The sequence below is a fragment of the Notolabrus celidotus genome, chromosome 23 (assembly GCF_009762535.1).
Source record: "Notolabrus celidotus isolate fNotCel1 chromosome 23, fNotCel1.pri, whole genome shotgun sequence".
Classification (NCBI taxonomy): Eukaryota; Metazoa; Chordata; class Actinopteri; order Labriformes; family Labridae; genus Notolabrus; species Notolabrus celidotus.
The window spans coordinates 10,974,292-10,999,616 of NC_048294.1; the positions used below are offsets into that span (position 1 = coordinate 10,974,292).

A 25,325-nucleotide genomic window follows, 5' to 3' on the forward strand; every position below is an offset into this window, starting at 1 on the left:
TCACCCATCTGTTCCTAAGAGCTGTTTTGAAGCAAATCGACGGCAGCAGCCATATTGGTAATGCGGAACTCAACCAGGCAGAGTGTGACGTAGTGTGAGTCTCTTAGCCAATGGCTGTGTGTTCCCGACCGGGAGTCACGTCAGTCATGTCCTTATTTGGGCAAAACTCATAATCTTAATATCTTCTTAACAATCACGTTAGAAAAAAATTCACCCCCCGTACAGTGTGTGCCATTAGAGAGATTAGCGTTGTAGGGCGAAGCCGTTTTTTGAACCAGGCTGTAAACATGTGAAGAAATTGTATTTATTGGGATAAACCCCTTGAGATGTACCATCTCGTTTTAGAGGGGGTCCCAAAACATGTTTATTAATGCTGCAAAGATCGTCTTTTTCCCATTCATATCTATGTGGTTTCCAGTGTTTCTGCAGCCAGCCTCAAGCGGATTTTCGATGTATTGCAGTTTATATCACTTCCGCATGGGCTTCATCGTTTGAGACCGGAGTTTTCCGCTTGATACCAGCCCTTTAAAATCTTAAGCATCTGTACTATATCTTCTTCTGTATAGTATGCCATGTTGTTTTAATTTATAAATATGCTTAGTGTCTCTTCAAAGCTATAAATATGATTTAATATGACAAGTTTTCCAGAAATCTGCATTTGTTTGAATCGTGCCTGACAAATACAATAAACTATACATACTCCCACTAACATACAATCAATGCATCAATTTGATGGAATCATAAATAGCTGAAAGCCGATAGGTTGGATTAATATACCTTGGCAGATGATGCCATTTGCAACTGACTGGGAAACATGAAGTTGTAGTAGAATTTGGAAACGTATGACTGCACTTGGGTCCTACCTGTCTGCCTTCTGGACACTGATAACCAGTGGCGCTGTATAGGGAGGAAAAGTTAGGATGATTCTAAGGGCCCATGACTGACAGGAGGCACCTTAAAAATGTCTGGAATGACAAAGTCTGGGTTCCATCAAAGGAGAGAAAGAAAGGAGAGTGAGGAGAAACTACAGTAAATATTTGACAGCTGAAAACGTAGAGTTATGTAAAGCTTTGACTGGGTCGATTGGATCCTGGAGATGTGGTTACAGCAGTTGCACAGGGTTCTTGTTGCCTTTGGTGATGAGGCCCAATGTGGTATTTTTTTCATGGGGCCTAAAATCCCTGGTGGCGCCCCTGCTGATAACTCCCATGTTTTGATTACATTTGCATATGTGCTGTGCTTTATTTTCTGTGTTTTTTATACTGCATCTTTACTTGAAAATAAGTTGCACTTTTAAATTATTATTGTTTGCTTCTACATACTGTCTGCATATATGTTCCATGTTGTTGAGTTGTGCCATTTATTCTGACGTGTGCTGCTGACCTCTTGGCCAGGTCGCCCTTGAAAATGAGGTCTTGATCTCAATGGGACTTATCTGGTTAAATAAAGGTTAAATAAATAAATAAATTGTATGAATAAACATTATTTTAATTTTACATTTAACATTTTAATAAGGCAAGACACCAGAAATGTAATTTTTGTTTTCATTTGGAAGTGTGTTGTGTCTGCGTTTGGGTCCTACCTTTCTGCCTCTGAACACTGATAACTGTCGATCATTTTTTTATTGATATTTGCATGTTTCCTGTGCTTCATTTTCTACATATTTTTTTCATAATGCATCTTTATTGTATGATTAAACATTATTTTCAATTTATATTTAACATTTTAACAGGGCAAGGCACCAGCAATGTACATTTTTTTCAGTTTGTCTATGAATCTTGACATACAAATAAGAGTTAGCTGCACACATCCACACAAATAGATGCAGTCCATTCAAGGACGCATCAATAGCTCTGACAGCGAATAGGTTTGACAATAATAATATTGGGACAGCTCTGCACCATTTGCTATAGATTTAACACTCATGGTGAATAAGGAAGTGTCGCACAATAAGGAATGCACACACATTTCCCTGACAGGCGGACCAAGATAAGGAATTGTGTCTTTAATAAATCCCAAGGTCAAAAATAGGAAGCAGTCTTTATTTTCTAAAGATACCTCATCTATTTTTTTTTCAAAAGATTGATCACATGCCTGTCCATTTATCTTGCTTTCACAAAGGATAGGTCACCACTAAAACTGCATCCAAAGAACAGAGAGGAGAGACCACCTCGAGTCTTCAACAAAGCCCTCCACAAACACACAAACAGTGTCTCAAGGTAAATGCTCCTGCTTTTTTTCGTCCTTCGTTCACATTCTCACAATCCCAAGACACTCCACTGTCAACCTGAACCAATTTTTTTAGGCCTTTTGATGCTCTTCCCCCAGAGACGACAAGGGCAAACTGTGCAGGGAAATATTATGTTCGCCAGGTGTGTGCTGGCCATTCAGACAAACTGCATGAAAACACCCCAGAGGAAAAGGACACTCCACCAAATGTTACGAGGCAAAGACAAATCATATGTATGTGTCTTGGACCATGTGTTGTGCGAGGATAATTACTCCTCAATCCTGGAGCCTGTAAGTCTGCACTGAAGCACTCTGCTTGGTCCCTGCAGGGCTGGATGCTGATAGCAGGGTAAGCCACAATTTTTCTGTCATTTTATTTGGTTCGAGCTGGAACTGCTTTTTACACCACCCGGCATTACATTTTAATTGAACTAAATGTGAGTTGATGTTTGTGTTGCTTTAAACAAAGCGGTAGGAGGACATGAAAAACATTCTGAGCATCTTGTTGCCATGCTTTGTCAGGTTAAATTGGTGTTTGTTTTTCTACACAGGAATTGGTGTAATTGGGGTGCCATTAAGACAAACAATTCCAGATCTTAGTTTTGTGATTAGAGCTATTGTTCCAAAATGCATGTCCTAAGAAAATGCCTGCCCATCACTTCGGTCCAGACTTAAAAATGTACAACAAGATGAAATAACATTAAACTTGTTCCCTATTCCTATATTCATGGTTCCCAGAGGAGACATCGTACTGACGGGGTTTATCCTCTTGCAACACCACAAGGTTGACATGTTTGTTTATACTAAATGTCTGAACACATCTTAGATGGTTTTTGATGAAATGGATATTCTTGCTCCCCATAGGATGAACCTCAACAACTTTAGAGCCATTATCTTTGCAGCTGTAAACGAATACTTGCAAAACTTATGACATTCCCATCATCCTCTGCTGAAGATTTTGCTTGCTAATAATTATCAAATGTTAGCAAGGTAAGATGTTGAACTCAGAAACAAAATCACAAAGTATGTTAGCTTTGTAATTGCAAGATCGCTAACTTGCTTCGCATTTCGCTGAAAGCACTGCCTGAAATGATAATCTCTGAACAGTAATGACATCATTGAGATTGAATATACTTAATGATAGTAATAACTATCGTCTCCATAGACTGCATGAAACATGAATATTTTCCCAAGGAGGGTAATCTATAAGTTTTTGAAGAGGCGTTTTGAAGCCCAACAATGGTGGTCGCCATATTGAAAAAGACCACCAAACCAAACTTTTGGTCAACTTTGTCACTGGTGAAGAGGTGCAGCTGTTGCAGGCATTTAACCTCCAACCTGTTAGTTAACTCAGTCGTATATAACACCTAGCCTTTATATTATTTTAACATATGTGTTATAAAAATAAAAACTTGGTTAAGTGTGTTTAACTAAGCTGCACTGGCAAAAACTGTTTTTTAACACGGAACCTAACAGGGACTTTTTGGCTTTTGCTGTCAGCCTCAAGTAGGCACTCATTGGCTATTTTATCAACACTGGAGGTTTCCGCTTGGTAATAACTGTCTGAAAGTTAGTTATGCTAACAAGTTTATAGATCTGTGAGGTCATGATAGCATCGGGGGTATTGTTAGCATTAGCATACTTTACTCTGTTCAATTATATGTTCATGGATAATTTAGAGACCCAACTAACAGCAGTGTAGATTTAGTCTGTATGAAATTGTTTTCAGACACATCCCAGGTCAATAATTTATCATAGTCCATATACTTTCTCTATTCAAATTTGAAAGAATGGGGCGCTGGTGGCCTATCGGTCAAAGCGCCCCACATAGAGGCTATAGTCCTCGTCGCAGGGGTCACTGGTTCGACTCCCGGCCGGTCGACCACTTGCAGCACGTCTTGCCCTGCTCTCTACCCATCATTTACTGTCTGTCTTCAGCTGTCCTATCAATAAAGGCAAAAAGGCCAAAAATATAACTAAAAAAAAAATAAAAAGAATTGAAAAGAATAATAAAAAAATTCAAGATTGTTTTTATAACAAAGATACACTTTAAAAAAGAAAACAGTTAACGCTGCCTTCGCTTTAATGCACTTTGAAATGTTTTTGCAAAAGCAAGCATAGACTCAAGTACAACGGCTGCTCATAACTTTAAAAAAAACACATAAATTGGCACACTGTAGTGTTTTTTTTTTCCTTTTTTGTTGTTTCCCCCCCCCCTTTTTTGATAATATTATTTATGTTTCCATTTGTTGCATGTCAGGATGCATTGTCCAATTTCAAGTGTTGGAATTACAGACCAGTTGTCCACCATCAGGCAATGTGAAAATATGTCTCTCCATGCTTGAAATTCTGCCAGCACTAAATCTATAGAAAACATACATTTAAAAAAAGGAGAAAAAAAACAACACTTAGACAAACATGTGCAAACAATGCCATACGTAGAAGTGTTTGCTTACTTAACAGCCCTACTTCACAAGTCCTGAGCTCCATAAAGACTTTTATCAGACACCATAAACTTTCTTACACACTCACACACACATATATCACACACTTCAGATTTATCACAAAGCTATTTTTAGATGTCCACAGATCTTCATTTAGAATCAGGCATGAGCTCAGATGAATCTCAGGGAGGAGCCATATTTAAAGATCTGCATGAATAATTACGAGGCATCAGTGTGGCAACATGAGACGGATCACTTTCTAAATTCAGCTTATTTACTCTGCCATGTTTATGTTTGGAGTGCCAACGCAGCTTTAAATAGAATTCATGTAATGTCATGCTCAGTGTGAGAACAGATAATGATACTGCTCATACATCATGATGCTAACAGCCTGAGTACATACATGCAGCCTCACTCTGTAAGCAGCACTATTCTCTGATAGTCCCATCAATCACAACAGACAAGCTGCAGTTCGCTGAGGCAGTGCTGTGCGTGTGTGTGTGTGTGTGTGTGTGTGTGTGTGGTTTTTTTTTCTGAGTGTGTGTAGGAGTTTCTCTCAGAGTGACAGCATTCTCAACACAGCGGAACGTTTAACGGGGAAAAAGCGAGTTGGGCTATGACAGGTTGCAGCGGTCATGGTTTATTTGACAGGCGGGCACCTCGCAGCCTCATCGAATGACTGAGTTCTCCGACTGATGGCTGACATCACTGCAGAAACTAAAACAACGGACAAGCAGAACCAAAACAAGCGCTGCAGTTTCAGGAGATTTCAACCACGGCAGGGTCAGCAGAAGAGAGAACGGTTGGTACAAGTCATGGCAAAGCTATAAAACCTACTGTCCTGTTTGAAGCAGGTTGAAATGTGCCACGTGTGGCATGGCGAAAACAATCTTTATCGATTGCCTTTGCTAAGGAGCAATTAAAATGTTAAAATTCTGCTCAAAAGTAGTATTATTTGATGCTTCTAGTACACAAGCAGAAGTACAAGAAAGAACACAAGCAGAGGATTCAGCCGTGAGGCCTTTCAGATGTCGAAATATCCTGTTGAGCCTGTTGGGGCCTTTGCAGGATTAAAGCTACCCTTTGGAGTTGTCTTGTAAACACAGCTTTTTTTCACGCTCTACATTTCTCTACGATACAGCCACCATGTATTTTCCGGCCCTTAAGGATTGCTACGTGTTTTTTTTAACCAATGATTTTCCTCTCATATATATAAAGTATCTAAACAAGGCCTTTAAAATGACTTTGGAGCTTGGAAACTTAACATGGTACCTTTAAAGCAGAACTGCAAAACCATGGTTAATTTAGATCGTTAAACTAAGACCGACCACACTCAAGACGACTTTTAGATCTTAACCAATTTTAAAACAGTGGTATACAACACATAAAAGGACAGTTCCCACCCATTTTTAATATTACAATCCCCAGAAAACACACTAGAGGATTCCAGAGCGACGCTAGACCACACAATTAACATTTCTTGGTAATGATTCCACAATGGAGAGATCCAAGAAACTCACGTGATCAAACTTGATTTCAGAAGATGAACAAACATGGAGTATGATCAACGTTGTAAGCTGGCTGTCCTGGCGTGTGCTCTGACCTGCAACGAAAAACATAAAAAGAGAAAAAGAATATTGGTGAACAATTCTACAAGCTGGTTTTCTTTTTCAATATACCTCTTGGCTTGGGTGAAGTTTTGTTTACGTTCGCTGTCATGTTTGTTGCATGTATAAGTACGCAACATCCCAGTCTACTCCTCGAATTGGTTTTTGTGGGTATACCGTCTGAGGCAGTCCAACCTAGAGCATTAGGTTAGAGAAGCTCTGACTCAGTTGGGAGCAGTAAAATTGTTGCATTGCCACCACATATTTGAGGATTACTTGGACAAGTTATCAGTTATGACGCTTCCCAGTTGCCTCATTCGAATTGCATGCAGCTAGTTGATGATTGATAGTCACTGCCTGATGCAAATGTGTACAGCACTGTTAAATGTTGTCTTGTTGTGTCTGCATGTCTTCTTTAACATTTCCTTATTGCTGCTTCCTGATTGTTTTGCTCCATGTATTTTATGTCCATGGACACTTTCTCAAAGACGGTCATATCATGTCCTTATGTAGCTTTAAGTAATTTTTAATCGTAAGGTGCTATTTGTGCTTTTCTTTTCTTCTCTTTTTTGTTTGTGTGTTTGTTTGTGTTTTGGTTTCTCCTCTACCTTCTTATTTTGATCTTATTTTACTCTATTTTATCTTTGTTTAATCTTAATCTTTTTAGGGAGCCTTTTTAACATCTGGCAAGGGACTACGGATGTAAACTAGCCTTTTGGCTAATTCTGGCATATTTACAGAAGTGTTAATCAATATGAATGGTCCTTTTTGAATAATTAATATATGACAAGACAAGAATCCGACTTGATTATTGGGGGTGGAAAATTGCGCCCTATATCAGGCCTTCTAGTCTGGTGGCCAGCCTGAAAAACTTCTAGATACTCAACTTTAAATTTGAAAAGTCTGAAAAGTCCATTCAGAGGTTCCATAAGTTTAAACCATGAACTGGAAATTCATGTAGCCTACTGGTTCCAAAAGTGGAATGTGTTGCCTTCAAGCTGCATTCTACTTTATGGCCAGCAGGAGGGAGCATCTCCAGTTGAAGAAAGCACCCTACTTCCTGGTTGATTTTTAATTCAGATTTTTTTTCTAATGTAGTTATTTTCGCTGCTGTGATGTCTGTTTCAATGTATCGGAATTGTACTTTTAGCAATGATGGCTCCATTAACAGAGAGATTGATGGTAAATAGGATATGCTTTAGTCACTACATCCTGAAAGGACACCGGTTCTGGCTCCAAAAGCTCTTACACGACAGGGCCCAAATGCAGAGTTCCCAGATCAACTGGATGACGTCATGGTGGCTCTGTCTCAGTCCATGCCATTAACCCTATATTCAAAAATGTTCTGATGAAATAAAAAGAGCTTATGCTATTATTCAGTTTGTCCAAGTTCATCCACTCTTTCTCCACTGCATATTGTCAGTAAATGAATTACTATGTACACCATCACCCCCTTGGTTTTTGTATGCACATTTGCATCCTCCTGTATATCCAAGTCAAGCAGAGAATACAAACAAAATGGGGGTTGATATCAAAACACAGCTTCACTTTGATGAGTGATCTGCTAGCTTCATGTGTCGACAACAACCTCGACAGGGTTCCTTTAATCCAGTGAAGTATTTTGAATGCAGTAGGAAGTGACCTGATTAATTTAATGTAGCTTTTGCTTCAAACATTAAAGTGTAGCTTATTCTTAGAGATTGTAATCCTCCAATAAATACCACAAGGGACAGCTTAATTCATGTGGTTCTTTAGGAAAGCACACATCAGACCAGAGCAGAAGATAAAGTGGAAAACTCCTAACTAATGATGTAAACCAGCTAATTGTAATGTTACCTGGAAATTGATGTATGCTAACATTAGCTGTTGGTACCTAGCTGTCAAATGAGATTACAGTTGTGCTGTTTCGGTGACTTATTTACTACTAACAGCTTATTAACTGTTAGCGAACCTTGGTATTTTATTAAATGTTAGCTAAAATCATTTTATTTTTATTAACTTTTAGCTAACTGTGTGTTTTGTTGAAAACAAGGCAGAACAGAGAGAAGATAAACACTCCTTGGTAATGCTGTGAGCTAGCTGACAGTAAAAATGGTTAGCTAACTGTGATTAAAGCTGGAAAATGGTTCAATGCTAACATTAGTGGTTGGTACCTAGCTGCCGACAGCATTACAGAAACGGCGTGATCACATCAGTCCTGTCTTTGCATCGTTGCACTGGTTGCCTGTTAACTTTAGGATCCAGTTCAAGGTTTTATTAATTGTTTTTAAGTCTTTAAATGGTCTGGCACCGTCTTATTTATCAGATCTTGTACAGCCTCACTTTACTTAGGTCATCAAACCAGCTGCTCCTGGCAGTACCTCGGTCCAGACTCTCTACTTGTGGGGACAGAGCCTTCTCAGTGGCGGCACCAAAGCTGTGGAACAGCCTACCTTTCCAGGTTAGAGCTGCACAGTCTGTTGAGCACTTTAAAACATTACTGAAAACCCATCTTTTCTCCTTGGCGTTCAGTCCCAGCTAAGCAAGAATCCTTGGCTTCTTGCTTTTTTACTCTTTTATTTCCTAAATTGAGCTCTTACTATTCTTTTATTGTTTTATTTTTTATTATATTTGTGTATGATTATATTGTATCTTAATAACTGTACAGCACTAACTCAACTGAGGTTGTTTTTAAATGTGCTTTATAAATAAAGCTTGACTTGACTTGACAGTTGTGTTGTTTTGGTAAGCCATTAACTAATGATAGCTAAATAACCTCTGCAAACATTAGCATTTCTCTAATTGCTAGCTAACTTTGTGTGTTTTTGGAGAGCAAAATAAGGCAGGACAAAGTAAAGTGGCAAATTCTTAACTTGCAAGAAAAACATATCAGCTAGTTATTTCGCCTAATTTAGATGAAATGCGTTTAATCAATTAGGTAATTCAATTTTGCTGTTCCACACCGTAGCATTCTATAATTAGGAATTTGCTAATTAATTTGAAGGTATCACACAATATTCATTAAAACCTATGCTGAAATATGTAGTGTGGCGAAATGTGTTCAATGCCTCCAGCTAAGAGGGCTGCTATCTGAAGATGTGTTTAGCAACCCACTATTGAATTTGAATATTTAAACAGCTTCCATTAAAACACTGATTAATTTGAGAGCACTCCAGAAGTTGCTGATGCGTGAAAGAGAGAGTGAAGATAAAGCAGAGTGTGTGTTGGATGTCTGTGTGCACACATGTTGCTGGTGAAATCATTTAAAACTTCTGACATGAACAATTATCACTTCTAAAAAATCAGAACAATTGCTTTGCTCTAACTTCTATAGTCAGTCAATGTGTGATTAACATTGTGAAACACTTCCATGAGCATGATTTAGGGTTTAAAAACATACTAACATTCTTTTAATTTTGGTGGCCCCTAGCATATTACATCTAACCTCTTTGATCTGTGCCCTTTACATACCATAGACTGTATGAAATGTGGGCCTTGTGTCAGTAGTGCCTTCCATTGGTTTTTGAAGAGGTGTTTTGGAGCCAGATAATGGTGGCCGCCATATTGGAAATGTTGACTCAACCTAACTTTGGGACAGCGTAGAAGCAGACAATGTCCCAATCTCAATGTACTCCCTAAGCCCTGGGCCCCTCTTGGATTAATCCATGTCAGCTGGAAAGTGATTGAGGGCAGGAGTCCGTAAGGGCTCAAAACTGTATAACTGGGAATGGGACAGCATTTTGAGACGTCTCACGTAACCTTCATGACGTCACCAGATTAGGAATTTTTATTGCACAATCTTTTGTTTCCTCAAACTAAAGACGCTTAAGGGACTGACTGCCTGATTTTCATGTCTTGATGCCCACTTATGGAAAAGGGGACATAAAGGGCTCAAAAAGTCTGAGAGAGATCCATCACACACTTAATGATTTGACAGTGGGACAGCCCTAAACCCTCAAGGGTTTAGCGGGAACATGCCTCAAAGTCAGTGAGTGCTTGAGGGAGGACATTGAGATTGGGCCAATGAGAAGGAGCTGAGGTGGGCCTTAAGCCTCCTGGCAATTAGCTGGCCTGCCAGTCAACTCATCCACGCCCCTAATTGTGCAAAATTATGCACATCTCTTGATCTTGATGTCTTCAAAACTGATAAGTTACAAATAAATTCACACTCTGTAAACTGTATATGAACAGAGATGTAAGCTATTCAAACCAAAAGGGCCAGCCTCAAGTGGACACTTAGGAACTGCAGTTTTTTGCACTTCAGTAATGGCTTTATTTTTTAGCACTTGAGATTTACCACTTGGAACAAATGTCTTCACCTTTCATTTTAACTATCTAAATTAAAATCTCACTGTGATACTTTGCCAGAAAAAAGTCAAACAAAGGCTCTTTGGGTCTGCAACTGCAAATTGTTCAGCTAAATTTGTGTGTTTCAATTTCTTACAGCTCTGTACTGGAAATGGAACCACAGTCTCCTTGAAAAACGTCTTCTGTGTCAAACATTTGAAGAATTGAGAGTTGGAAAAGCCTGTTTTACTTTCATTAGATCCTTGTGTGCACTGCTTCAAAATGTAGAGAAACCCAAAGATTGACACGCCTGCTGTGCCTAGTTATGGGTTGCTAAGCTATGATTGGACTCCCGCTTGGAGGAGGGATTCACAAATGATATCCAAACACAGATGGTGATTTGGCTTCTCTGAAATGATCTGACTTTAAATTTTCTGTTTCAGTCAACTCAACCAAAGTTCTCTGGTGACAGAGTAGAAAACTACCTCTTAAAGACTGCTAACCTGGCAGAAGAAACCAATGTGGATCCCTCCTGTGTTGTTACACCCTCATGGACACATTTAGATTCCAACAGGTTTGGCCTTTTGCTAATATCTTTGGCTTTCAAATGACAAACACTGATTTCAAACCTTTGTTTACAACTCACTCTACAAATTCCATTCAGTTACTCACAAGCAGCCAAGTCCTCCTATGTAAAACCAGCTTCCTTTGCATTGCTCCAGGGCACATTTACGAAACAGTTATTCACCGTATCACTTTGCTTCCTCCCACGCACGTTTCATACATATTCTCCTTCTGCACAACACTCTAGTCACCAGCTTCCCTGACCTTTAAGCGTGCATTGCAGCCTTTTTCCAGCGATACAAGCTGTTTGAAATGCAAGCAGTGGCCTACCCTCATCGCACCTCCTGCCAATCATACGGCCACATTGCAACAGACAGATGCTTGTTCAGCCAATCGAATGGCTGGTGGCATGTGCAGATGTTACCTAAGCCCAGGAGATGCTGTGAGTGGCAGTTCCAGGTGTTGGGAAACACTCAGTTGGGGATGCACACATGTTGTTTCGGACCAAAAAGTGTCAGGGCAGTTATATTAATTACATGAGATGGATTTGACACTTGGATGAGATCTTTGTTTTGAAATATGTGATAAATAAGAGCCTAAAAATGTAAAGCACAGCGCAGACAAATACAAAGGTTTCTCACAGGAGGGATACCGAATGCCCCATGCCTTCCTCTACAGAAGACTCGTTGTTATGGCAACGAGCTGAAGCGGCGGCTAATGGCCTTCTTATCAATTTAATCCAAATGAGTCTCAGGGAAAACAACAGCCGACTCCCCAACCTGCCGTACTACAGCGGCGGAGAGAAACGTGGCTCAATCCCCAACCTGGGTTCTTGAAATTTCAATGAATATCGTATGGAGAGGGGGAAAACGCACACACACACACACACACACACACACACACACACACACACACACACACATACACACACACGACAAATATAAAAACCAATGAATGTGTGAATCCACAATTTCACCCTAAGATACTGTAAACTTGTTCATATGTGTTTCTATGTGCTGCATGTTTACACACACATGCAAACACACTCCATCATGCTGACAGGTTCATAAGGAGCTTCATCTCCATCTCCACTGGACACGCACTAACACACAAACACACACACACATGCAGCTGTGTCCCGGTGGAATCCGTCTTCATTTGCTGTGTTTTGAGAGCAGCCCTGAGATGCAGCTCCATTCTCCACTATAACTCATCCTTGTGTCTCCAGATGCTCCTCGCTGCTCCTCTCTGCTGTCTGAACACAGCAGAAACATTTCCCACAACCGGTAGCAAGGACAAGATATTCACTCTCAATTATTTCCCAGCAGATTAAATAAAAACTCTGTTAAGGCAATAACCTGCTACCTAATAATATCATTTTCCGGAATTTGATAAGAGAATGTGGTTCTTAAAATGAAAAATCAAGAATCAAGAATGAAGAATGTTCTGGCAGAAAAAGAAACTAATTTTTTGCCTTGCACTATTTGCGTGGATTCAACTAATTGTGAAGTCCATGTCCAAACAAACAGCCTATGTCTCAACTGAATTAACATTAGCTGAAAGGTAGCTAACGATGAACACACCAACTATTTGTATTTGAGTCAAATTAAACCCAATCTGAACTCACAAAAATATGTGAAAGCTAGCTGATTACTGAGTCATTTTCTTCTGCTAATGCTTGTTCTTCCTTGATTTCCCTCACATTTACAGTGTGGGAACTAGCGTAGAGAACTACTACTGCCCCCCACTGGGAACCAGTCAGTAACACAGTATAACAGTATTCTTATTTTTAGCACAATATCAATATATCAGTCTGTTAAATGGAAGTTATTTTCCAATTGCCATAGCCCTGAAACAGCATATCTTAAGTAGCTAACATAAAAACTCAACCACTCTTAGCTAACATTACTTTTTGTTTGTGTTATAAGCTATGGTAGGAAATGTGTACATGTACATAGCAAATGACGTAAGTTAGCTAACAATAACGTAAACTAAAAATCTGTTAAATAATAACCATAGCTATATGTTGGTTTGTTTTCTCTGTAGCTACAGACAGCAAAATAGCAACACATAATATTAGCATTCAACCAATTCCTTGTTAACATTACTGTTAATTAGCTAGTGCTACTAATAGAATTTTGAAACTGAATACAATAATTTTACAACTTCTTTCATCTCTACGTGTTAACAACTACCACAAACACATTAGCGAAACGTACCTGCTTGCCAGCTGGTAGGCCATGTGTGTAATGGGGACAGAAATTTGGATAAGCAATTCCTTTGACGTAAAATTAGCATCCCCAACTAACTAACGGATGACTCGTTGAGATTTCTTGCCTGTTTTCAAAAACTGTAGCAGATACCGGTGTTACCAGCTTAAGACATGCTAAACTAAAAAAAGATGAATGTTACGGCAACACTGTCCAGAGCATGGGTGTTATGGCTGTCGAGCCACAGGTGGGCAGGCCTGGTCACGTGACCAATTGGCCAATGAGACAGGAACGCTGTGGTCTTGATTAGCTCAGGCTAAGAGGCTCAGACACCTGCGGAAGAGTTGAGAAGAAAAGAGACACTGTTGTCGGAAGCCGTGGAAGACATTGTTGAGAAGTTCTCCCCCTTTACCCCATTGCGTTGAGTTTTGTCGTGTGTTATACATGTTGCCTTAAAATGAACTGTCATCTGAAACCAACAAGAAGGAAGCAGCATGAGCTGGTCCCGGAGCCGTGCATGGTGTCCTGGAAATAAGTCGCTACAGGTAAGGTGCGCCTTTTCTCTTTGCCTTTTGCTGGACAGCCGGATTCCTACCTTTATTATGGCACGGGCAGCCAATGCTTGGATGCCCTAGACCTCGCTCGTGCCAGGGTTGTGTTGCCGTGACATTAACATCCATTTTATTTTCCTACACATTAACACTCCATACAATGTTTGTAGTTCACAACCCTACCTTGTCATTTCTGTGTCCTCTGTCTTCTATTTTAGATTGAACAACTTCTTACAAAGTTAACTTGGTATCACTCTCACCTCACTGCTTTCTAAGACCCGCTAATGCTCTGTAATTAATACCCCCCCAACTGGTTGTCTCTGTTTTTGGAAGCAAAGCAGAGCTAATTATAAATGGGTTGTCTTTGTAAAGCACAACCCGGCGTGTGTGTTTGGCGCTTATTTGCTCGTGTCTGAGTTCACACAGGCAGGTGTGCTGAGAGTGATTAATACTTTGGCAGACAACAGAGCAGAGGAGCAAAATTAGATTAGAAAGATGATATTTTCAAGCTGTGTACCTGAGCTACTTTCCCCCTCCTCTGTAAAATGGTAACAGGACAGAAATAATCACGCAATACCTTCACAGTATGTTGACTGAGACTGATAGTGTATGCAATATTTAAAAGGGGGATGGAAGCAGAGATGTGTGTATATATATATAATTCAGAAAATTGGAGTGGGCAAACAGTTCTGAAGGGATATGATCTGTTGAGGGATTTGGCAAGCTTAGCTAAGCTAGGCTAACGCTGTACTGGGCAGCACTAAGCCGGCTGGTAATAAGAGAGTTGGTTCAGAGTAATCTGTCTTTGAGTAAAAGTGGTGCTATCCTGCGGGAGCTCATTAGCTTAGCATTCTGCCTCGGTGGTCCTGCCTTGAATGAAAGGGAGCACAAAGACAGAAACAGGCCCTCATTGTGCTGCCTCACAAATAATCCTAGTGCCCATTTTTGCTTTCTTTTCCCTCATTTCCCTGCCTTACTTTTCTGACTTGCAGCGATGAGTAGTTGACACTTCTACATGATTCCGCTCTCAAAGTGTTCCAGTCGCTTTCGAAACCTTACTTTCACATTCATCAAGCATGATTTGAAAGTCAGCCCACGAGAGTCCTTCAATGAGCCAAACGAGCCTTTCAAAAAAATCTCCCAACCTGGCCGTGCACGAAAGAGATCCTCCTCTGACTGAAGCTACCTCACTCAACTTCCTCTTCCACTTTAATGACAACTCAAACAGGCGAAAGAAAAAAGGTTTCTCCAAAGCTTTCATGCACCATCTGTTTCTCCCTCACAATTAACCGTCTCTGCCTGACAGCCCGAGAGACGTTTACATCTCCATTGTGCTGCTCCATTTCGGCACTCTGGCTACAAAAGACAGGTGAGCCAACAGTGGAGAATTCCTGTTAATAGACCTGTGGGGCTGTGCTGGAAATGACGCTCTGTCGTGTCTCGGCAGTGCTCTTTGACAGCAATGAATCAGGCTCACCTGTGGAGTTTGATTTATGGACTTTAATTAGAGGCTTTTTAAGTGAGATGTCAACGGTGTGAGGCTGGTTATTTAGACGGGATCACTTGTGCTGGCTTAATGATAAGTAATGAGTATGTAACCTCTGTGGAAATTAAGCCTTACTCTAGGATTCCTTTTACAAGAAATGCTCTTTAAGACATACAGACTGATGAAAAAGCACATCCAGTGTTAAAATAGTATCCCCTGTTTAAGCGCACGTTATGGTGAAGTAGATCCGAACGTTTCCCAGAGCAATTTCGTGTCATTCAAACGACACCATGGGAAAAAGGAAAGGCACAAGAGACATGATAAAATACAGCGTTTGTGTGAGCTCTGGGAATGTACAGCTCCATTATTTATCGCTTCTTGGAAAGCGGCGTTACTGATCAAAGGCCACATGCCTCCACTGTGGCAAATTTTTTTGCGTACCACGAAAGAAAGTTGTCAGTGCGTTCCTCTGATCGAAAAAAAAAAAGAAGCTTTTGATCATTTACAATCACAGGATGGCATGCATTATTCTGTGCCACACACATTCACACGCATCATCTGTGCTACAGCTGGCTGATAGATTATTAATCAAGAGATTTGACATTTGTGAGTCACTTTTACATGCATGAGGAAATAATAATTTGTATGAATTATTAACTTGTAAAATTTGAATGAATGTACATCTACATAGGAAGCAGCTGACGTTTAGCTCATACACTGCAAAAACTCAAAATCTTACCAAGTGAAATAGTCTCTTTTAGTCAAAATGTCTTATCCCACTTGATTCAAGATAAATTAACTTAACAAGTAACATTTGAGCAAGATAGAGGGACTTGTTTTAAGACATCTTAAATATCTTGTTAAGTCAAACAATCTTGAAATGATCTTGTTTTGAGTTGTAATTTAGAAGAATCAAGGTTTATTTTACATTTCATACATTTTTCAAGCTGCGATCTTATTTGAAGAAGACGGATAATCTTGATTTAAGATAAACACTTTACTTGATTTAAGTAAATGCATTTTATTGGAGATTCTATCAGAAAACAGCACCATTGATAAAAAAAAAATAAAGAAAAAGAAAAGTTGTTTTTTTTAAGGGTGGGTTACAGTTTTCAGGCACTGTTTCTTCTAAATCAGATCAAAATAAACATCCTCAAACTACATGCACACAATGAAACACCTACTTTAGAGCATAGCTGGCTTATCCTAAAAACAAAAAGACTAAATATTAGTATATCCAGCTCACTATGAGAAGACATTATATCTCAAAATGCTCAAATTAAACTTTGTAATCTTATTTCAAATACAGGATGCTCTTAAACCTAGAGAAGTGCCGCTATAATATCACTGTAATTAAGGTGAATATATCTCAAATGAAGAAGTTGACATGAAATATTACTGCAAAAATATTTTTTTGAGAGGAAAAATACTAATTGTTAGCATTCCTGTCTTATTCTGAGACACTAAGCCTTAAAATACTGGTAAAATATTGCTTAAAATAAGTTTACTCTGGTAACTTTAAGATCACAGTTTTCTAAATATTACGTCTTATTTTAAGAAATCTTACCAAGCAAGTTTTCACTTTTTCTATTGGCAGATTTTTTTGCTTATTTCAAGGTAAAAGTGCCTTGAGATACGTTTTTTTTTCTTGTTATTGGAGGGTTATTTTTTCCAGTGAACTGTGTATTACATAACAAATCCGTACCATTGAAATGCTCTGTAATTATTTTTTTGTAAATAAAATTAACACAAGGAGATAATTTGACAAACAGAACCAGCCTGATTCAGCGGGAAAGGGATACGGCAACCCGTTTCACAAATCTGTTCCGCCACACACACACACACTCACTCACACACTCACACGTACGGCTCCTTCGAAAGCTTTCTGATGTCACACACTCCAAAAAGAGGAAAACATTTGTAGACTCTGAAATGTAGAAAAGAACAGATGTGAAAGGAAAAAGGGGGAAAGACTTCCTGTCACTTCCGAGTTGAAGTCGAGGTACGGCAAAGGGGCGTACACGCGAGAGGCGAGGATATCTTTGAAGTGCTGCAACATCAAAGCTAACTATCTTTCAAAGTGTTTTTTATTCTCTCTTACACCCCTCCAGTCATCATTGCTTGTGTTTACCGCTCCTGCTCTGTAAGTGGGAAGAGTGATTGACGTGCTTATTGAAGGCTTTGTCTACCTGGGGCAATGAGAACGGTACTCACCTGAGCCCGGAGCTGCAGATACTTTGTCAATCACTACAGTACATGGATCAGACCTCTTTCAATCACTCAATAGCATTTTTCTTTTCAAGAATACAAATACATATCTATCATTTTTATGAAACAAGCAAGACATTGTACCAAACTCTTTCAAGGTTTACACATAATGTTTGTCATTGTAACAAAATTATACTTGGGGCTCCGTGACCTAGCGGTCGAATGGCCCTTTTCCACAGGCCCGTCTTAGCCCTGCTCTACTCGACTTGACTCGACTCTACTCGGTTTGTGTTGCGTTTCCACAGGCGCGTCATATACCAGTTTTTCGTACCTGCTATGATCTGGTTCCAAGCGAGCTGAGCCGATACTAAAAGGTGACGTCGGGGGACTGCCGTCCACTGATTGGTCAGAGAATGTCATCAACGAAGAGTCATGAGCGCGTCGCCTAACACAGGAATCAAACCAGCCATTTGTTGTGTTTGTGTCGCGTTCAAAATTACGTGAACGCAGTTTTCGCGCAGCAGTAAGTTTTCACACTGCAGTCTTGCGCAGCTGTGTTATGACGACCCCGCCCACCGTGAGTCGGTACTAGGGCTGGTGGAAAAGGTACCCAAATCGAGTAGAGCCGAGTCGAGTTGAGTAGGGCTTGAACTGTGTAGTTGAAAAGGGCCATAAGTGGCCCCATGTACAGAGGCTATAGTCCACTTTGCAGGAGTCTCCTGGTCTTGACTATTTGCGGCAGGTCTTCCCCCACTCTCTACTCCCCACATTACCTGTCTCTCTTCACCTGTCTTATTAATAAAGGCAAAAATGCCCTAAAATATAACTTGAAAATGTATATATATATATGTACACACGTGGACAAAATTGTTGGTATCCTTCTGTCAAAGAAAAAAAAACCCCACAAATGTCTCTGACATAACTTTAAACTGACAGAAGTAATATAAACAAAATGACTGAAAATGAAACAATGAAAATCAGACATTGCCTTTGAATTTTGGTTCAACCTAATCAATCAACAATGACTTGCTGCAACATTTCAGACTGGTAGTTAACCATATGATACACTTTAATTTTTTGGGATTTGACAACCTTGAGATCGAAAAAAAAAATGTATAGGAGAGGAAATTATAATTATAATTTTAAATGTATTTATTTGTGGTTATGTTTTAGCTGTTAAAGCTGGAAAGACAGGAAATGTGGGGAATGACTGAAGACATGCAGAAAATGGCCCAGGCCGGGAGTCGAACCTGAAACCACTTCCACAAGGACTATAGCCTTTGTTTTACGGGGCACACGCTTAGACCAAGTCCTTTAATTTCACCAACTTATTTTGAAGTGAAGACAGTTTTGAAAGTCTGAACTATTTGCAGTGTCAGACGTTGTGAATACAAACAATGTGATGGCGATGGTAAAGGATTTGTAGCTGACTTTGCTGCTGTTGGTCTCATATACATGAGATGGGAATTGGGGCCAGATTTTGATATACACCTGTCTGAGGACATGTGGTATTAAACTGAAGATCATAAAATCATATATATTTTTAAAATTTGGTATTTGTTAGGCTTCAGTGTAAAGCGCTTGGCATGCTTGAAGCTGCGTATGACACACACTGTGTTGCTCTTTATTGTGACCTTCGACACTCATTTGAATTCCTGCATGTCGGGTATAATTCAAACGCTTCATCTGCTTGGGCTCTTCAAGCTCAGGGTTGTGGAGAAAGGACGTGAATAGGGATGTTTACCGAGAAGGAGATGGAAATTACGAGATGCACACACACACACACACATAACCACACACACCACCACATCTATCACTCCAATGTGATTGTCCGTGAGGGGAATTCAAATGATCTGTTTGGCTCTTTAAGCCGTGGCATACAAAGCTGAGCTGAGCTGATTTCGTTCCCATCCCAATATGCTATCACCTCATATCACATCATCAGTCTGGAATTAAAGTAAATATAACAGAGAGGTATTTGGAATTTAAAATTATACAAACATTTAAAAGTCTATTTTTTATGTATCCACGAAACTGTGACTAAAAGTAGTTAACATCAATGTCCCTTTGAGAATGAGCCAAAAAAAATGCACACTAAAACTATCATGGTAAATATATTTTTATATTTTCCAATTAGGAGACAAGTGGGACCAGAGAAGGACAAAAGCAACCTGTTTAATCATCAGACACAGAAGAACAGGGGACTTCCAGCATGCTGAACACTCATCCCTCCCTCCTTTATCCTGTTCTCCCATCTGTTTATTGCTGAAATGTTACAACTACCTTTACACACATACATTGAAGCACTTGCACAAAATAATTTGCAAATACAGTAGGGGTTGGGTTTCTCCTCAGATGCATGAATTTTGAAGGCTCCTATTGCTACGTCCGTCACGCTAACAGAGCAGACAGATGGTGGACTGTCACTGAAGAGATACATCCCCAGATGTCTTTGATATGCTGTCCTTCACAATTTGAACAGCTTACCCAAGATAACAGACACATTTTGGGCTGAATTTATATAACTTTTGGCAACTCTGTTGAAACACTGGCAAATGTTGGTTGGACCAAATGGTTTGCGCTGGACATGGTTTGGGTAACAGCAGGTGTTCTGTGGGCCACATGTGGACTAAACATCTTGCCCCAGTTTGGCCCAGGCCTGGCCAAACATGCCCATGTAGGGTGAGGTTTATATGGTATGCACTCGATCTATTGCACATATAACCACTAAGATGCCTGACATCTGGGTTGAGCACTGATTGTGAAAATGCTGGTGTTCAAAGAGTAGTATGTGAACAGTGCAACACCCCAACAAGTAAAAATTATATTAACATATTTTTCAAGTAACACATGTTTTTTTGAGCTTCTATTCGGTCTGGTTTTGCTTTTGCTGGTGTTATAAGGTGATTTAAACAGTGTTTACCACCACAAATATTGAGGCTAACTTAGCTAGGCTTAGCTAGTCCACTTTTACAAGTGTACTTACTTTTTTCCTACCTTTATTCCCCCATTGCTTAATTTCCGCCCAGCAACAGTTGGACAATTGGACAGCAGATGTCAAAGAAGAGACGTTAACTAGCCGCTATTAGCATGAGACTTCAACACTTCATGGGTTTTGGGTTGTCAGAGTTTTTTTTTAAAGCAAGTTGATGAAGGGTTTACACATTGAGTACAGACTATCATTTTGAAAAATCAAATAACGGATAAGAACTACACTCAGAAAATTGAACACTTTAACATAAATCAGCATGTTAAAGCTGGGGTTGGTGGTCAGATTTAGATGCACTTTTTGTTATACTGGTTTAAATTATCTTTATGTCCCGATGGTAATCAATACATAATGTGTTCTTAAAAAAGAGGGGGGAAAAAAAGCCACTATCTACAGCCGGAGTAAACCTGGAAAAACACCAACCAATCCCTGCCATCAGGAGACAAAATATGAAACCAATCAAATCCCATCCTGCCATTCTGCCCACCTCCTGCGCGTACATTTCATGTTTGTTTGTGTTTTTAACTTTCACTATGAAAATGTTTTGGTGTTTTCTTACCGCTGAGTGAGACATGAGTTGATGTAGTGCAAAACACAAACGATGTGCTGAGGACTGGTTTTGAATCAGTCACGATCATATGGTCGCGAATCAGCGGCGCTTGTGCATGTGAGCGGGGGCGTCGTTTTGGAGGAGCTCCGAAGGGAGGGAGGGGGTTTAGACGGAGTCCCAAGGAAATGCTACATTCAAATTCATGCTAGTTTTCTGTGACTACAAGCCCTAGCTTTAAGAACTAACTATAATGACAGAAACCATGATTGATAAGAATGTATTTGATATGTATTTCAAATTTTTTTTTGACCTGTGTTCTATCTGTTAATATACAGTCTATGGACAATAATCACCTTGCTTAAAGAAAAAACAAAAGGTACTTTAATAAATATTAAATTTGCACATTTTAATTTATGACACTAGTTTTCTTTCGGGAATTTTGTATTGTAATGTAAGCCACTGCCTAAAGGTTAACATGAAGACATTAGAGCCATTAAAGGGAAACTTTTCTTCCAAACGTCATACTAACAGCAGCTGACTTGAGGAATTAGCACCAGATGGAGGGTCATATTTTCTGTCCTGACATCATATTAATCCCATGAGACACGGGTGGAACACTGGTGGGCCACCAATCATCTTTAGATTAATGTGACGATAGGTCACAGCGGTGCTGTCATCCTTCTGCTCTGCACTAAACTGAATAAAGAGCTATATTTCCTTTACCACTTCTGACTATTCCCTTTAACTTTTCAGGTTCAACAAGCCATTTTCCTTTCGTTGTTTGTATAAGCATGATGGTGAGGACATCAGGGGACCCATTTCACAAGATTCATGCTTTGAAATGACAAGGCATGTGACAGGAATTGGCTCACTGGGAATAAAATAAAAGGTGTGAAGTTGTGAAAATATGGATCCTTCTGTTTTGTAGATAATTTGTCTTTTACTGTTCAAATTGTCAGAGTGCATCATTTCACTCCTAAGTGCCTCTCCTAATAACATGTCCTGTTTTCAACAACATCATTGTCTCTGTCTTTACACAATTGCATGACTCATGGAGTGAATGTAAGCAAATTGGAGCCCTCATTAGATATGACATGTTAGATGTATTTCTGCTTTTATTTTGCCCATAAACAGCTTTTGATGGCTTCTCAAGAGAAACGACATGACAGGAAACAGGAAATTGCCTTGATAGCACTCTATAGGAGGGTAAATCGGAAGAACAAAAACAGTTTAATGAAGGTTTGATGTCGCCACAACTTTCATTGTAATATTTCCTGTCCAATTTGATCCAACTGAAATTCTGTATAATGTACTGTATATTGTGTATGGGCCAGTTACCAATGTCAGTATACTTACATTGCTCAACGATCAAGTGACCCATTAGCTTCTGGATGACAGTGAACCTGTTATGGTCCTGATTTTTTTGTTATTTGCCCTAACCCTCTCTCTCTCTGCCTGCAGGTTGCATGGGTAGGGGCGGGGCCGGTCTCCTCAGGAGTGAGGCTCATCAGGCACACCTGTACCTGATTTTCTCATCAGCACTGGCTTCTTAAGCTGCCACCAAACACTCCTCCAGTGCCAGATTATTTTCCTCTAGCCGCATGCTCCATGTCCCATTGCAGCCTTGCTCCTGAGGAGATTCAAGCCACGCTTTCTGTGTACTTATCTCAAGTTTTTTCCAGAGGATTGATTCCTAGTTTTTTGTTTGTGAGTTTTTTGATAGAACCTTTTTCCCCCTTTTTGGGTGATTTTGTGTTACTCCTAGTTTTGTACTTTTTCTCAGTTGTTTTTACCCGCAAGGCGCTTTAGTTGAACCTTGGTTTTTTGCTTAATAAATAATTTTTTCCCTGTACTCTGCATTTGGGTCCTGGTCCTTTGCTCAAGCCGTAACAGAACCTTTTGTATGGCTAACAAAACAGTGTTTAACAACTTCCAATTTGATGCATTGAAATGTTAGGAGTCCAGTAAGCAATTCAAGAAGCAGTTGTGTGTTCAGATCAAAACAAAAGCGAAATTCGGCCCTCCAGATACATCTGCAAAAGAAAACACCATCCATTTCTTGTGCAGCATATCCTCTTGAATAGCATCTAATTATCTGTTTCTGGAGAGTCCCAGTGTCACTGTAAACAGTAAGTTACACAGAGGCTCACTCAGAAAGTCCAGGCCCCCACCTACAGACTCTACATACTCATTAAGAGATTAGGAAATCAATAGCTCATGGTATGTGTATTGCTAATATGCCAAATGATCACCAGGAGCAGCAACGTGTTTGTTCAATTTATCTATTTTTATCAAGAAGTCTGAAAGCAGGTTTAAGCGCAAACCCCACTTGCAGAGGCTACAGTCCCTGAGCTCCATTATCTCGTAGGTCCCTCTGAGCTGCCGTAGACGTCCTCCTTCTGCGGACGTTCCGGACTCCAGCTGATATGGACGTGCTGGACTCCAGCGGCAACAGCTTCTACGACTCGTCTCATCACTATCACCTCTCTCTCATTCTCCTCTATCCCTCTTTCCAGACCCAACTCTGTCTAACATGAGTCTGGTTCTGCTCGAGGTTTCTGCCTGTTAAAAGGAAGTTTTTCCTCACCACAGTAACTAGCTACATACTGCAACGTGCAATGCTCATGATGGATTAAGGTGGGGTCAGACTGAGTCTTATCCTGTCTTGAAGTTGGGTCTCTGTTCATAATTTGACATAGAGTGATCTAGACCTGCTATGTTTGTAAAAGCGTCTTGAGGTAACGTTTGTTGTGATTTGGAGCTATACAAATAAAAATTGATTGGTTGATTGCGTTTTTGAAATAGGTCAAGAAAACTGACTTTTGAGCTGCTGATAAGCAAGTATATCATCATTTTAGTCATTTTCAATCAATCAATCAATCAATCAATCAATCAATCAATCAAACATGTCACAGCTTGTGAACTCTAGTTTTCCTAAATTGAAGTTGCACAGGTTGCAATTGTTACAAAATGAATGATTTTCCTCACTTCAGTGGTAATCACCCCTTTCAAAGTGACCAGCAACAAGTAAGCATGCTTTTGTTATGTAAGTAAATTGTGGCCTTTATTGGTTCTGACACGTTAAAGCAGCTGTTTTGCTGCTGCTATTATTGCCCATAAATAATGCAGCACATGACAAAAGTGATTTCCTTCAGCTGTTGACGGCTGCTGCTGAGAGATGATATGACCGGACACATGAAACTGCATTCACAGGATTCTATAGGAAGGGTCCTAAGCAGCACAAGAGCAGGTTAATGAAGGGCCCAGCAGGGAGCTTTGTGTCTTCCTGTGCTGAGCTAGCTTATATGTAGCCATTATTTTCATTTCCACTCCTGGAAGCCAGACACAGCAACTATATTTTACATTATTTATGCTACATTTCCTGGCGGCCGCCTCGCACACACAGTCAAAGTGTGGTAAGGTCAGTTTCCCTGCTGTTCACACACAAACCTAAGCTCTTTCAGACTGCTCCAAGCAGTGGAAGGATGGCAGCCTGTCCACTCTGGATAACATCTTGGTAAAGTGTGATCTAATGAGGGACAAGAATAAGAGCAGGCTTTCCTTCTTCTCTGTCTTTTTTCAAAGCCTCAGACTCAAACTAGGAAGAGCAAATTACACAGAAACAGGTCCAGAGGAAAACCAGCTAAATACAGCATAAAAACCTGGGCAGCATGTGACAGAAGAGGTGTCTGGGTTAATTTATCAACATCACTTCATAAAAAAAATAAAATAATTTATGTCATGTCAAACTATTGTATTTATATTTAAGTCTTTCCAATGTACATTTAAAAAGTTTAAACATGAATTTTCATTAAAAAAAAGTGAGTTATCCTCATTAAACCATGATCTGTGAGAATTAAAAAAACACCATTGCACTAAATATTGATTTAAATGGTTAGAAATGGAGTTAATAATAAAATTAAAAACATGTTTATTGGGATTTTTTGGGGTTCTGACACTTTTGGATAATTAAATAAGTTGACCTAGGAACATTATTGCTGTTCCTGAGAAACGAACATAAAAGGAGGGTTAAAAGGATGCTTTCTTGGTATTAGAGGAGTAGGTGCAGAGCTTTGGCCATAATGTTGCTGTAAAACAAACCATCTTATCAAGCAGCAAACTCCAATGTTCAAAAATGAGGCTAATGAGAAAGTTAGACATAAGTTTGCATAATGAAGGGCACGGCTTAGTTGACTGACAGGTGGGTGTATTGTAGCGGTT

General features: G+C 39.7%; 2 long non-coding RNA genes across 2 annotated transcripts in view; one reads left to right on the forward strand and one right to left on the reverse strand.

Moving 5' to 3' along the window:
* The first annotated feature begins 2,177 nt into the window (after window positions 1–2,177).
* LOC117807066 lies at window positions 2,178–2,953 on the forward strand. The gene is made up of 3 exons (XR_004629901.1): window positions 2,178–2,219; window positions 2,329–2,578; window positions 2,781–2,953. It is a non-coding gene; the product is annotated as an uncharacterized LOC117807066 (long non-coding RNA).
* A 1,580-nt stretch (window positions 2,954–4,533) lies between these two features.
* Window positions 4,534–25,325, reverse strand: part of LOC117807067 — a 113,468-nt gene continuing 92,676 nt past the window's right edge. Inside the window, exons 2-3 of the long non-coding RNA XR_004629902.1 lie at window positions 6,194–6,276; window positions 4,534–4,593 (exon numbers count right to left, since the gene is read on the reverse strand). This is a non-coding gene — a long non-coding RNA (uncharacterized LOC117807067). The remainder of the gene's footprint in view (window positions 4,594–6,193; window positions 6,277–25,325) is intronic.